Below are 16873 nucleotides of genomic sequence, written 5' to 3'. Positions count from 1 at the left end.
CTTTGTCTGTGGTTTTGGTCAATCTGGCTATAATGTGTCTTGGAGAGGATCTTTTTGGGTTGATTCTATTTGGGGTCTTGTATTTCTTAGGACTGGATCTTTGAATGCCTCTCTCTATATTTGGAAAGTTTTCTTCCAGGATTTCTTGGAATAGATTATCAATGCCCTTATGAGTCTCTTTACCTTCTGGGATATCAATTATCTGGATGTTTGGACATTTGATAATATCTGGTATTTCTCATATATTATTCTTACTTGGGGGGGTGCAATTTTCTCAGTCTTCATGGTAGACTTTTCTAGGCCAGCAATTCTATCTTCTACATCTGAGATTCGATTTTCTGTATGATCTAGTCTGCTTTTAATACTTTCAAAGGAGGTTTTGACTTCCTGTATTATAGCCTTCATCTCTAACAGGTCCATTTGATTCTTTTTTATAGTGTGTATTTCTGCTTTTAGATCTTGCAAAAATTTCCTCACCTTCTGGAACTCATCAGCTCCTTTCTCTTGCCTCTTCTGCAGTTCATTTTCTCTCTTCTCTTCCATATCTGTTAGCTTTTTCACTATGAATATTCTAAATTCTTTACCTGACATTTCCATGAGTTTCATTGTACTGTCTGAGAATGAAGAGGAGTTACTTTTTTCCCTTGGAGGAGAGGTATTTTCTTGCTTTCCCATAATCCTTGTGACCCTGTGGTAATTTCTAGTCATCTGATAGGTGGTATGTTTTTTCCTAATTCTTGAGGTTCAATCTGAGTGTTCAGAGGCATGCAGGAGGAGGCGATCTGCAATCTTTCTTCTGTTTCATTTTCACTCTTTTCACTTCAGTTTCAGTGGGAATAGAGGAATTTTCTGACACTGATCGTATTCAGATGTTTGGATCCTGTTCACTTGGAGTCCAACACCTTATAACCTTATGCCACCTGCTGCCCCTTAGAATGCTCTTTTAAAAAAGTGTTCTCATAGGATATGGTTGTGTAACAAGCAATATTTACATACGTCCATTGTTGTAAACATAACTGACATAACCAAAGATGATTTCATTACTGGAAAATAATAGAATATGATGGAAGAGAGCTACATTATCCCTATTGTTAGAGAAATAAAATGTTAAATAAAAATGGAGGCCAGAGTTAAGATATTGCCCAAGGCTAGTAGCCCACAATCACACAACCAAAACTTCAGTCATTTTGATTATCTCCAAATTCTAGTTCTATTCATAAATGAAACACAAAACATAAGCTTAACTTTCTTGTCAGCATCAATCAGTGAAATTAAACCAATCAGCTGTAAAAAAGTCACTTTAAGTAGCTCTAATTGCCTTAAAAAGAATGTTAATGTAGAACAGCCAATCACAAAAAAGGCCAAAATGCTTCCTCCTTTATGCTTCACAAACTGTGCTATAACTGCTGTAAAAGGCAAGCTTTTCACCACTGGGTTTGAAGTCCCCCAGATTGTGATCTGCACTTTTTCTTTTTGTAAAACAATAAACATTTTAAAACATTCTGACTTGATCTAATTTTATTTTTGATGCTATCATAGCCAGAAGTCAAGAGATTTCAAATTTTACAAGTCCAAATATACAGGTAGAATCATATTGGGTCGTCGGAAAAGTCATGACATATTTTTCATGTTTTTCTATGCAAAACCTTCTAAATTATTTATCCAATGTTTAGAGACATGGGGATAACCATCAAAGAAACAAGTAAAAGTGAGTAGCACTGAAGGGTAGGGAGAGACAGTTAACATTGCTAACTTTTTAATATTATTGGATTTTTTTTAAAAAAACTAATCATTGTTACTTTTTTAAGAATTATTTAATTTTATTCATTATCATTATTTTTTCCTTTGACCAGACAGTTACAGAAGGAAAATGAGAAAGCAAGCCACCGGGCCTGAGACTCAAACCAAAGTCAGCCATGTGGGAGTCCAGAGCCCCAACCACCATTGTCACCTGCTGGCTCCAGACATTCTTACTTTAAGAAATATTTAAAAAGTAAGAATTTAAAAAGTAAGAAATTAAAAAGAAAGCGCATATCCTAAAGCACATAACAAAACACCTGCGAGGAAAGTGGCTCTAATGTAAGCAGATTCGTTTAGGTTTCCTCTTATTCTTGCCAGATTCTGCTCCTGTGTTCGACTCTGCCGGAAACAGAAAACAAATGGTCTGGGACACAAACCTCAAAACTCTTATTACTGTGAGTTTCTTTTTTTTTTTTTTTCTTCTGTAGTTGTGATAAAATTTGAAAAGATATCACCATGGCCTTCAAAAACTAATCAAGTAAATAAAAACCAAAAAACAAACAAAAGAAAATATTTCTGTATGAATAGACAAATTTCTGTATCCATCTGTCACATCCATTCTTCTATCCTTTGAAGTGGTAAAAGTCCAATAAGTGCTCAAAAGTAGAGTTACGGTCACAGAAGACATAGGACATGTAGGGAAGGACTATGGACAATGCAAATAAAGCTAATCTGAGGCTGGCCCCGTAGAGCAGTGGTTAAGCTCTGTGCATTGATGGCCAAATCCCACATTTCTCTATTTCCCTGTCTTTATCTCTGGTAAATGCATGTGCCCTCTGGGGATATAAAATATTATCAAAAATAATCTCTCCAAAAAAAATAATAAAATAAAAATAAATAAATCTATTTAAAATAAATAAAGTGAATCTAAAACAGCATAATTGTCTTTTAAGAGGAGAACCGAACAGCGGCAGTAGAGGTGAGAAAACTCTTCGGGCCCTAACAGACTGGGCAAAACCACGCAGTTGACAAATACTTGCCAAAAAAGGAGGAGGAAATGAGAAAAAAAAGTACTTGATTTTGTTCCATTTTTTTTTCATTTGTTCTCCAGTTTTATACTTGAAATTTGCTGTAAGGGAGCTTGTTTTTTAAAAACAGGGTCTAATGTTCTCACCTATAGAAGAAGGCTGAAAGCTTAGTCATCCAAGCTCGGAGGCTTTGGAGTCAGCAGGATTAGACTTAGATCACTTTTCCAGGTACCATCTCTATACCTGTCTTGGGAGACCTTAGATGATATTCTCTGTCAATATCTTAGAAAAATTCTCTTCTGTAAACTGCATTTCTTTAACTTTAAGATGAGATAATAATAGCATCTAACTTCTACTGCTGCCCCATTACCTTTTAAATAAGATCTATGTACATTAATTGCATTCTTATATCAAAGATGCTAATGCAGGGCTTCTTTTCTGATAGAGCTGAACCTAGTTTGGGTTAAAAAAAGACTAGATTGTTTTGATAAGTGATCACATACTCAGGTCTAGAAAATATTTGCTTATATCTAGCAAAGAACACAATGGTCACCATATCAAATTTCTTTATTTTTAGATGGTGCATGAAATTTGATATCAATACTAAAAGTCAATACTTACCTGAATTTAGATGTTCCCTTCTATTAGAAAGCAAGGAGGGATGCAAGGAGAGAGAGATTGAGAGAAAGAGAGAGAAAATGTTAGAGCCTATTAATAGCAGTGAATACTGTCAAGAAGAGTTCTGTGCCATATGACCAGGCATGGTTGAGCAGCTGGCTGTACTCAGCTTCTGCAGAGAATTAGACCCACCTGGTAGCAATCTGAGTCGTTTGATGAGGTTAGCTTCCTGCTATCTCACTCTCATCCCTGTAATTCATACTAATCGAAATCTTAATTGAATAAATGAATTCAAGCCAGCTGACATTCAGAATCCAAATACCATTAAAAAGTTTTCTCTTCTGGCCTGGTATTAAAACACTAAATAATACATGGGATGTTATTATTTTATTTGAAATGTGATTTTTATATATACAGAAGAATAGTGATTCTACTCTTAAAATGGTGAATGCACCAATCAGGCTTTATTCAATGACATGCCATGTAAATTGGGACAAGAAATTAAGAGAGAAGGATGATGTTCTAAAACATGGCTGGAAGTGTCTCAGTAATGAAACATACCAGACAAAGAAGATACAGTTTCTCCACAAACATAAAGATATAAACATCTCACCAATCAGACTGTGTGAACTTGAAGCCTTCCAGATCTAAGTAGCCTAAGACACTAAAGGAGTCGAGGTGGCAGGGACTTAAACCTAAATAAATCTATTTAAAATAAATAAAGTGAATCTAAAACAGCATAATTGTCTTTTAAGAGGAGAACCGAACAGCGGCAGTAGAGGTGAGAAAACTCTTCGGGCCCTAACAGACTGGGCAAAACCACGCAGTTGACAAATACTTGCCAAAAAAGGAGGAGGAAATGAGAAAAAAAAGTACTTGATTTTGTTCCATTTTTTTTTCATTTGTTCTCCAGTTTTATACTTGAAATTTGCTGTAAGGGAGCTTGTTTTTTAAAAACAGGGTCTAATGTTCTCACCTATAGAAGAAGGCTGAAAGCTTAGTCATCCAAGCTCGGAGGCTTTGGAGTCAGCAGGATTAGACTTAGATCACTTTTCCAGGTACCATCTCTATACCTGTCTTGGGAGACCTTAGATGATATTCTCTGTCAATATCTTAGAAAAATTCTCTTCTGTAAACTGCATTTCTTTAACTTTAAGATGAGATAATAATAGCATCTAACTTCTACTGCTGCCCCATTACCTTTTAAATAAGATCTATGTACATTAATTGCATTCTTATATCAAAGATGCTAATGCAGGGCTTCTTTTCTGATAGAGCTGAACCTAGTTTGGGTTAAAAAAAGACTAGATTGTTTTGATAAGTGATCACATACTCAGGTCTAGAAAATATTTGCTTATATCTAGCAAAGAACACAATGGTCACCATATCAAATTTCTTTATTTTTAGATGGTGCATGAAATTTGATATCAATACTAAAAGTCAATACTTACCTGAATTTAGATGTTCCCTTCTATTAGAAAGCAAGGAGGGATGCAAGGAGAGAGAGATTGAGAGAAAGAGAGAGAAAATGTTAGAGCCTATTAATAGCAGTGAATACTGTCAAGAAGAGTTCTGTGCCATATGACCAGGCATGGTTGAGCAGCTGGCTGTACTCAGCTTCTGCAGAGAATTAGACCCACCTGGTAGCAATCTGAGTCGTTTGATGAGGTTAGCTTCCTGCTATCTCACTCTCATCCCTGTAATTCATACTAATCGAAATCTTAATTGAATAAATGAATTCAAGCCAGCTGACATTCAGAATCCAAATACCATTAAAAAGTTTTCTCTTCTGGCCTGGTATTAAAACACTAAATAATACATGGGATGTTATTATTTTATTTGAAATGTGATTTTTATATATACAGAAGAATAGTGATTCTACTCTTAAAATGGTGAATGCACCAATCAGGCTTTATTCAATGACATGCCATGTAAATTGGGACAAGAAATTAAGAGAGAAGGATGATGTTCTAAAACATGGCTGGAAGTGTCTCAGTAATGAAACATACCAGACAAAGAAGATACAGTTTCTCCACAAACATAAAGATATAAACATCTCACCAATCAGACTGTGTGAACTTGAAGCCTTCCAGATCTAAGTAGCCTAAGACACTAAAGGAGTCGAGGTGGCAGGGACTTAAACCCTTAGATTCTTTAATTGGGGACTCAGTGGCTTTGTAGTTATTAACTCAGAGTGGAGCTAAAATAGGCCCCACCAAATGAGTCTCTGTGAACATCCTGTATCAATCAGATCTGAAACTTTTAGAATTATATATTGGGAGGATGATATTATCTTTGCCAAGACCAATTAACTAGAGCTCCGATAAACAGAGTTTAAATATCTAGTATAAAAAGGATAGAAATAAAAGGAATCTTTAAACATCCTAGAAGAGCTGGTCTGCAAAATAAAATGTTAAGTTCTTGAGTAGACTAGGGTTATGAAGAGCAAAATATGAGAAAAACAAGAGGATTATATACAGTAAAACCTAAAAGATCAGCGTAATTATCCTCTATAGAAAAAAACACGTGGAGTTATTAAGTAAGAACTTCAGTGGAGATTTTCACATGTACAGTGTTTACTCAGCATATATGGTCAAAAAAAGAATAATTTTGTACATGTTTTCTGTATTTAGAAAAAGAGCCAGCTATATCACAGTATTAAAACACACACACACACACACACACACACCCCTAAACAAAGATGCTAAAGAGGCATACAGGAGCAGTCAAACACAGTTGGTCCAATTCAAGAGTAAGAAGGTTGGTACGTATCCATGGGGGTAAGCATGACTGGGGTATTAGGACCCTACAAGAGTTGTAGAGGTAGACTCATGGTTTAGAGTTTGATAGCTGGTATTAGAAGTGCATTTAGTATCATGTTACCTGTGGTAATGTGGGGCATTTAAAATCACCCCAGATTGCTTGATGGCTATGCAAGCTACATGGAGGCCAAGTACTCTACACAAATAGCTCAGAACAGTGGCAGAACATAGCTTCCCTTGAGATCAAGATGAGCTCTAGACTGTAAAGCTCATGGTCCCCTCTCTTTGGAGCCCTTAAAAATCTCTATCTTAAAAATACTTAGAAATCTTGAGGCCAGCAGGTGGCAGGATAATAGAGGGCACTGGACTCCCACATGGCTTACTATAATTTGAGTCCTGGACCTGACAGCTTGGTTTCTCACTTTCTCTCTCTCTCACACACTCTGTCCCTCTCTGGTCAAATTAAATTAAAGAATTAAGGGATAAAAAAATAGTTGAATAAAATAATTCTTAAAAAAAAAAAAGACATTTTAAAAATTTTTTAAAAAAAATACAGATCTGGGACCAGCAGATGGCATAATGATTACATGGCTGGGCTCCCACATCATTGACTGTGGTTCAAGTCCCAGACCCAGTGGCTTAAAACTCATGCCTGGTGTGTGTGCATACGTGCCCAAGATCCCAAGAGCAGAATGGGGGAGAAGGGATTTGTGACTACGTGCCCAAGATCCCAAGAGCAGAATGGGGGAGAAGGGATTTCAGTGTGGTCATCCCTCCTAGGGGGTGATATTTTGCTTTCTCTCTGTTTCTCTGGCAAGCAGTGTGCCCTATAGTAAAAATCTCTCTAAACAATAAATCTTACAAATCATTAACCCCTTTTTTTTTTAACAAAAAAAGTCAACTTCCATGTTTTTCTGCACGTATAAATTGCTCATAGATTAAAAATCTCTCAAAAATCTAAGGATTTAAGCTCCCTAGATGCCTTTAACATTTTGCCAAGATAATCAACCTTAAAATTTAGTGGCAGGCACACTTACAATCAGCTTTGCTCTCTGTTCCCAAATCAGTTCTGATTCCTCAGCAGAGAGGTTGTTCTCTGTGAATCTTTATCAGCTGTATACTTACCCCATTGGAAATTGATCTTTCTTTTCGCTCTATCCTAAATTGTTCACCTTATTTTGTGACACAACCAATCTACCTATCCATGCAGGAGCAGCCTTCCGTCTTCTTGAGGCTGAGGCCCTTGTTCTGTCCTCCCCTGCTCTGCCCTGCTGCCTGGCAGGGCTATTTTATTGCAGACACTGCCTTTTCGTCTGGTTCTCAGGCTAGTTAGTGGAAGATACTGTTGAGTGACTGGAATGTGGGAGTAGAGTGAGGCCAGTGCTTTCTCCATCTTTGCTCTGCCAGAGGACATGGCAGCCTGACTGTAGCAGCTGCATGTTCTCTGTGATAACACTATTAGCCAGACAGCGTCTCCCTTCCACCATGATTCTGCACCTTCCAGACAGCCCTCACCATATGCCTCCTTAATATGAGGGGATTGCAAAAAGTACATGGAAAAATGGAATTAAAGTACAAGTCTATTTGCAAAATTTTTTGAAATCCATGCATAGCTGCTGCTGCTTCTTCTTCTTCTTCTTCTTCTTCTTCTTCTTCTTCTTCTTCTCCTTCTCCTTCTCCTTCTCCTTCTCCTTCTCCTTTTCTTGGAGAGGATTTTGCTATAGGGCACATGTGCTTGCTAGAAAGACCGAGAGAGACAGAGAGACAGAAAGCAAGAAATCACCCCCCCAGGGGGGATAACCACACAGCTCTCCCTTATCCTCCATTCTCCTCTCGGGATCTTGGGCATGCATGCACACGCACCCAGCGTGAGTTTTAGCCACTGGGTCCAGGGCTTGAACCACGGTCGACTACATGGGAGTCCAGCGACATAGCCATTACGCTAACTGCTGGTTCCAATAGTGTCTTCTTAATAACCTTGTTCTGTGGACTTTCAGAGGACCCCTCGTGGTGGTGATAGTGCTTCCTGTTGCTGCTAAACTGTAGGTTGCGTTACAGGTTCATGTCCGACTTCCCAGCTCTCCCGACAAGCATATAAATAATTGTTTTCTACACTAAATTCCCTCCACTTGAAATACCTAGAATGGTTTCTGATTTTCAACTGCATTCTGTCTGACATTCAGTGTGTGGTCTGCTTCTGGGTTGTGGACTCCTGGAACTCAGTAGCTTCAACAATATCCTTGATCTGTCACCTGCCTCCAGTTCGAACTCTCTGCAATCTATTTTCACAGAGCTACATGTATTATCTTTCTAAAATACAAATGGAATCGATTTACATTCTGTTTAGAAATCTCAAATGGTTTTCCATTGCCCATGACATTTTAAAAAACTTTTTTCTCCTTTGTTTCTCAATCTGTTTTGCAATAAATTAGAAGCTGACAAAATATATTAATACAAGACAACAATATGAATAAAAAATAATCATCACTATAGAAAAAGTAAATAAATGAATTACAAAGGAAAATGGGAAAGAGGTACACTGTTAAAAAATTTGACTGCGTCATGCCGGGCGCAGGTGCGTGTGTGCCCAAGATCCCGAGAGGAGATTGGAGGAGAAGGAATTGCGGCATGACTATCCCCCGGGGGGAGGGGGGTGATTTCTCACTTTCTATCTCTCTATCTCTCTATGTCTGTCTGCCAAGTGCACGCGACCTATAGCAAAAACCTCTCAAAAAAAAATAATAATTCGACTGCGAAAATTTAGGCTATCATAAAAGGGAAACAATTAATGACAAGACTCTCTTTCAGAGGGCTACAAAGTGTTCTTGGCACTTCTATCTGATGGAAATTGCACACTTTATTAAGAGTAAGGGGAAGCCAAGCAAGTAAGACTTCAAATTTCATGTAAACAAAGGGTTCAAAGTTATTTGAAAATCACAGTACAAGAGGGTGGATAAATTGCCTGTTCCTCAAAACTCGCTTATAATTAGTAGTTGTCTCTAAGATTTTAACAAACGCGAACAGAGAAGAGTTGACTCTGCACAAGCATTCTCTGTTGCTATTAAGAACAACTCCATGCTGTTTAAAGACCAAATAAATAGTAGCTGAGGTTAAGATTACTAGATGAAAATTAGAGAAGCTTTGTCTCTCCTGAATATATGGTCTTTCCATTTCTTCGCTGAAGTGGCTGACAGAATGTCTTTAAGAAAGACAAGATATTCCCTCAAAATTAACAAACATGAAAGAAAAGAGTCCCAAGCCTGCCCCAGCTATGAGCAACTGATTGATCACCTCCTCAAAATTCTGTTCTACAGCGAGTAGCCCAGAAGTTATTCAAGTAGGATTTATTTTCTACCACCTTCGTAGAAAATGTTTCACTTTTCCTTCAATGAATGTCTACATAAGCAATGATGTTCCCTATTGAAATTTCAAAAGTAATTATAAGGAATATATATTTCTAAACAACAAATCAAATGACCATCTGTATGGAAGGTTTTATTTATTTAACATAAACTGATTAAAATTTAGAGACTTCTACAAAATACAATATATCCAGCTTTTAGATAATGGGTTTTAAGCTTTTCTTCCTAAAAAGTATATTTGTGTTAAGTTAGCTTATAAGCTTGAAAAAGTAAAAAATAAAAGTATAAGGGAATTTATTTCAATGATAATGTTGAAAACTGATGAGAGTGTGGGAAAAGAAAACTCACAAATATGAAGTCAATAATATGTTTCTGTTGGGGGCTTTTTGTCAGTAAGTATCAAGAGTCTTAATATTTGCATGTACTTTTTCATTGAAAAAACAAAACAGTTCTAGGAATTTACTCTAGGGAAATATCTATGGCATGCAAAAAAATTTTCTACAAAGATGTTCACCACAGCATTGCTTCTAAAAAGCAACTAAAACTAAAATTCTGTAAATGACTGAAAAGAAAGTTATTAAATAAACATATATTCCCACCATAGAGCATGATGCCACTTTAAAAAAATTATACAACAGAATAATTTAATCATATTGAAAGAAGTTCTCAATATATTATACAAAAACATTATTCCAAGGAGACTTCTAGTGAAAAAAAAAATTGGTGGTGGCAGATTGAACATATATAGTTAGTTCTACTCTTTCCAGAAACTCTAAAATGAAAATAAAGGAATTTTATAATATATATATATATTATATATATTAATATTTATAAATTTGCTAGAGGGTACATGTATTCACCAGAAAGAGACGAAGAGAAAGAAGGAAAGCATGAGAAGCATCCTTATGGGGGGAAATGGTCACATCACAATCCCTTCTCCTCCATTTTCCTCTACAGGATTTTGGGCATGCACGCACATACATCCAGAGGGTTTTTCAAGTCACTAGGCTGGGATTCTCATAGCAAAGTTAGCCATGAAGTGTCCAGCTGCTTTAACCACCATGCCACTGCCTGGCCCAGTAAAAGGGGCTTTTAAAGAAATGAACCCACACAGGCTAAGACTAGTTGAGAGGAAACAGAAGTTCTAGATGGTGGTATAGTGGTAAAACACTGTGAGGCTGACGCACATGGAAATGTTCTGGGTTCATATCCAGAGACCTACCTGAGTATGTCAGGTACAGGTATGCCCATGATCCTGCAGAGGCTGAAACTGGGGGGTAAGAGAGGGACATGGCATGAGGACCCTGTTGGGGGTCTCTCTCTCGCTCTTTCTTGTCAATAGAATTAAAAAAGAGAGAAAGAGAGATGAAAGAAAGAAAGAGAGAGAGAAGGAAGGAAGGAAGGAAGGAGGGAAGGAAGGAAGATGTTAAAAGGAAAGATGAAAGGCAGGAACAAAAACATTTTGGATGCTGGAAAGCAAATGGACTTAATGATCACTGACTTGGAAGATTCAAGAAAGCTGAGCCCTAAATTAGCAATCTGGAAAACCGTAAGCAACTTGATTTGCCTTCAATTTTAAAACTCATAAGAGCCTTATAAATTGGTGACATTAGATACTAATGAAAGTGGTTGTAAAGGCAGTACTAAACATATAAAGATTGAAAGTTGGATTAAGATACAGAAAAAAAATGTTTAATGACAAAGTAAATAGGAAAGCAATTAGAAGCAAAGTCTTAAATCGTATAGGGATTCAAGGACCTTCCTCAGGACTCATTTTCTTTGTTTGAGATTCCTTAGAAGAAAAACTAAAATCGTATATTTGGGAAAAGAAGTAGAGGCAGTTAGACATCTACAGACTTTTGAGAATATATGCAGCCAGACACTACTCTTCTCCTACCCAGAAGAAAACTGAATATTTATTCCCTAGAGAATAAATACTACACTCTGGCACGGTAGTGGGTGTGAGAGAACTACATTACAAAAGGGAAGTTAAGTGAAAGTTTATATAGTGAGCACAAAAATTAAGCCTAAAATTCATGAGGAATTGCAAGGATCCCCAAGAAAACAATCTAAAAAGTACAAATTTGAAAGACTTGTAGTTCCTGATTTTGAAACTTATTACAAAGCTACAGTGATTAAAGCAATATGCCACTAGCATAAGAATTGAAAGTCTAAAATAGAATTGAGAGTCTACAAACAAACCCATACTTCTATGATCAACTGATTTTCAACAAGGGTGCTAGGATCACTCAATGGAGAAAGCATAATCTTAAATAAATAGTGCTAGGACAAATGAAAACCTACAAGCAAAAGAACAAATTTGGATTCCTAACACATATCATAGGCAAAAATTAATTCAAAGCAAGAATTAAATGTAACTACTACTACTAAAACTATAAAACTTCTAGAGGAAAACAAAGGTAAATTTTCTTGACTTGGATTAGGCAATGGTTTATTAAAATGACAACAAAAACAAAAGTGGCCAAATTAAAATACATTAATTGGACTGCATCAGAATTAAAAACATCTTTGTTTCAAAGGGCACAATCAAGTAAGTGAAAATAAAATGAAACTTCAACCTACTAACAATATTTGAAAATCATACATCAGGTAAGAGACTTGTATCTAGAATATATAAAACCCCCTTCAGTTCAGTAATATAAAGATAAATAACCCACTTTAAAAATGGGCTGGGCTGGGGCCAGCGAGTGGCATGGTGGTTTAAGGGCTAGATCCCACATAGTCGACTGTGGTCCAAGTCCCAGGCCTGGTGGCTTAAGGATCACACTGTGCATGTGTATATATGTGCATGCCCAAAATCCTAGGAGGAGAATGAAGGGGGAGGATTGCAGAGAAGCCATCCTCTAGGGGAGATATTTCTCATTTTCTTTTTCACTATCTCTCTCTGGCAAGCACATACACACTCATGGTGAAAAAAAAAATTCCTAAAGAATAAAATAAATGAAAATGTGCAAAGGACCAAAGAAGACTTATTAATAGCCAAAATAAATAAATAAAAAGATGTTCAACATCAATTGTCATGAGGAAAATGCAAACCAAAGCTCTGAGACACTGTATCAGGTAATATGACTAAATCATAAATACACAAATAAATAAAATGGGAGAGGAGAAAAAACCCTTGTTTGGAAAGCTATGGAGAAACAGGAACCTTCGCATTGCTAGTTAAAATGTAGAATGTTCCAGCCACTGTGGAAAACAGCAATTTCTTGTAATTCTAAACATGCCATTACTGTTTGACCTTACACTCTCGAACATTTCCCCCAAAGAAGTGACAATGTGTTTTCATACAAAACCCATACATAAATGCTCCAAAAGTTTAATTTGTAATAGTTGAAACTGAAATATCCCAGATTTTTTCAGTGCGTACGAGGTAAAACAAACTTACCATGGTATCATACTTACTAAGCAATAAAAAGAAATGAGTTATCAACCCATGAATGAATTTCCACACAATTATGCTCACTGAAAAAACTAATTCCAATAGGTATGTACTACACACTTCCATATTTATATCTTTCTGGAAATGACAACATTTTAGGAATAGAGAACATGTTACTGGTTGCCAGTGGTTAGGGACAGGGGTAGAGAAGATATGTAAGAAGGGCAGGAGTGGGCTGGTTACAAAAAGTGTTCATACACCTATAACAGTAACATTAACTTTTATCTTACCAACACTGAAATCTACCTAAATTAAAAGGATGGTGGGATGGAAAGTATATGTATTTTGTAGGAGATAAGGATAGGGAAAGCAAACTAACTTTTTAAAAAGAATTATTTATTAATATTATTTTTTAATTTGACCAGAGGGAGACAGAGAGAGAGACAGACAGAGATAGAAAATAAAAAAAACAAACAAACAAACAAAAAAGCAAGTCACCAGCTCCAGGACTTGAACCATGGTTGGCCACATGGGAGCGGGAGTCCAACACCTTAACCACCATGCCACTTGCCAGCCCCCGAGAACTAAATCTTGACATAGAGGGTACTGTTAATAATTTCTGTGATATCTGCCCACATTTTTCCACAAATGTTGAGCAGTCATTCATTCTTTCAAGCAATATGATAGGTTCTGAAATCATCAAGGCAAATTAGACTTGGCCTCCATCTATAAGGGTCATGGAACTACTCCCCAAATAAAGAATATTTAAGTACCTTCAATGAAATTTTCAATCAGCCCTTGGTAATTTTCTTAGTCTATTATAATATTGCTAACAGAAATACCTTAATATATATATGCATACATATAGGTATATATGTATATATATATATATGAAGGGATTTATTAACTCACAATTTTGTAGTTTGGAAGCCAAAAGGCATAGGATCGGCATCAGGCTGCCTACTCCTTGATTGATAGAAGCACAGAGGATAGACCTGCCAACAAGCAGCCAGCTCTCATGAAAACTAACTTCTTTTTTTTTTTTTTGGAGAGGTTTTTTTTACTATAGGGCGCGTGCGCTCGCCAGACTGACAGAGAGAGACAGAGAGACAGAAAGCGAGAAATCAGCCCCCAGGGGGGATGGCCACACCGCAATCCCTTCTCCTCCGTTCTCCTCTCAAGATCTTGGGCACACACGCACACGCGCCCAGTGTGAGTTTTAAGCCACCAGATCCGGGACGCAAACTGCCCAGTGACATAGCCATTACACTAACTGCTGATCCTGAAAACTAACTTCTTATAAGATCTTAAACTCACTGAGTCTCAGAAGACATCATTAACCAAATCACATGAGCATTGCCTCCTTAATGCAATCACCATGAACTGATCACCATTCACTAGGCCTCATCACTTCCCAACATCAAATTTGAAACCATGAAACTTTGGAGGCAAACCATCATTCAAATGATAACAATAATAATTACAGAATGGTTCCTCCTTCTAAGAAAGGGAGTTACAAATACTCCAAAGAATATCTGGAGCAACAAATATCTCTAGTTCTTTAATGTCCCAGTAGACTTTACAATGAGGTTTCCAAGTTACTATAGGCAGGATATATTTCTGGTTTTAAACAGAGAATGTCTTTCTCTTGAGACACAGAAACAACAGTTTCATATAACACTGGGATCACAGTATTTATTGTTCACTGTGGAAGTACTAAAAGGTTCTGATTACAGAGGCAAAACTAAATTGAGCCATTTCTTAATTTCAAAGGAGAAATAATAAGTAATAACCAGTGACCCTCTTTCAAATCAAATGTTGATATATAATGAACCTTAGTTTTTTAGTGTATTGATAGTTACTGTGTTACCAATAATATAATTATGTTATGAAATATATTACCAACAATGTAATTACATTGTTACATTAATAATAATGAACGCTAAGGAACTATATCCTAAAATATTTTTAAATCTTATACTTTTCGGTATTAATTTCCTTTTTTTCTCTTAGGTTTTAAACCAGCTCCTCATGAATCAAATCCTGCCCCACTGTCATATCAGCAAATTTAACTTAACAGAAAATTATATTAATTGCTTTGGATCAGATCGAGCATTGCATTCACCCATTTATATATTCTCCTTTGACTTCTCTGACAGTGATGATCTCAATGAATCCTTTGTGTATGTAATTATAGGGCTTCCTCAGCTGAGGGCACAATGTCTCCTGGATCTGTCTGACAGATGAAAGTTTGGCATGTGCTTAAGAGGAAATGGACACTTTAATTAGCATGGTTACTCATATGCGGCTTGGACACTGTTGATGACTATAATAAATGTTGACAGGAGATTCCTGGTCTTTCACTGGAGACGCTTTGAGTCATGGCACTTCTTATTTGAAATGGGGAAATCATTTAAAAGTCCTACATCCCTCAACCTAAGGGTCTCAAATCATAGATTTTTCAACTTTTCACTTCTCAGCCTGAGAGTTGTTAAACCATCAGGATGCTACAAAGGCAATTTAGTGGAGAAAGGACAGGGTTGTTTTTGTTTTTTGTTTTGTTTTGTTTTGTTTTGTTTTGTTTTGAGAATTAAGACTGTAATCATTAGAAATCCATACGTTAAAAAAAAGAAAAAAATAAAACAGTACATCAATACATGTAACATATAAAAGTAAACTAAAAAATAAGTCATAGACCAGAATGCAATGTCTAAAACGATAAACTTTCAGAATAAAAATGTTGATACTCTAGGCAAAGCTTTGCAGATAATATGAAAAGTATAATCCATAAAGAAAAAAATTGATAAATTGTTTAAAATTTAAATCTTTTATTTTTTGAGAGGTTTTTGCTATAGAGCGCGTGCACTTGCCAGAGAGACAGAGAGAGACATAAAGACAGAAAGCAAGAAATGACCCCCCCCCCGGGGAGATGGCCCTTCTCCTCCATTCTCCTCTCGGGATCTTGGGCACGCACGCACATGCGCCCAGCATGAGTTTCAAGCCACAGGGTCCAAGATTTGAACCACAGTCGACTACAGGGGAGTCCAGTGACATAGCCATTAAATCTTTTTTTAAGAAAGATTTTTTGCTATAGGGCACATTTGCTCAACAGAGAAAGGAGCAAAAAAGTGAAAAATAACCCATCCATGAAGGGGATGGCCACATCTCAATCCCTTTTCCTCCTTCATTCTCCTCTTGGGACTTTGAGCACACATGCAAGCATGTCTGACATGAGTTTCAAGCCCTCAGGGCCAGGACCTAAACCACAGTTGGCCTTGTGTGAGTCCAGTGCCCTAACCACTACACCACCTGTTGGTCCAAAGACGTCTTGTTTATAAAATCACTTTTAAGCAAGTGAAAACACAAGATACAGACTGAAAAAATTAGTGTAAAATGTGTTTCCATTGAAAAACTTATATGTAGAATATATAAAGAACTCTTAGAATTCAGTAAAAATAACCTAATGTAGACCCAGGTTTTGTGCACCTGGTCACCAGACTATGGATGGAGCTGGAAGCCACATGCCAACTGCAGTTCAAGACTCTTTAAATATTAGTTTGATATATGTGGGTGTTCTGATATTGGGTTCCTATATGTTTATTGTTGTTATGTTCACTTGCTAATTGATTCCTTTATCACTGTATAAGGACCTTCGTTGTCTTTTTTTTTTTTTAAACAGATACTGACTTAAAGTATATTTTATCTAATGTCAGTATTCCTACTCTTGCTCACTTAGTTTCCATTGGCATGGAATGTCTTTTTCCACTGTTTCACTTTCAGTCTCTGCATATTATTACAGGTAAGTTGAGTTTCTTTGAGTCAACTTATAGTGGGTGCTGGTTTTATCCATTCAGTCATTCTACACCTTTTGACTAGGAAATTTAATCCACTTACAGTCAAGGTTATTGATAAGTACAGAATTTTTCTATCATTTTTAAAATTATTTTCTGAATGTTTTATGTT

Source organism: Tupaia chinensis, unplaced genomic scaffold (assembly GCF_000334495.1).
Source record: "Tupaia chinensis unplaced genomic scaffold, TupChi_1.0 Scaffold000262_1, whole genome shotgun sequence".
Classification (NCBI taxonomy): Eukaryota; Metazoa; Chordata; class Mammalia; order Scandentia; family Tupaiidae; genus Tupaia; species Tupaia belangeri.
Note: the sequence above shows the minus strand (reverse complement) of the source record.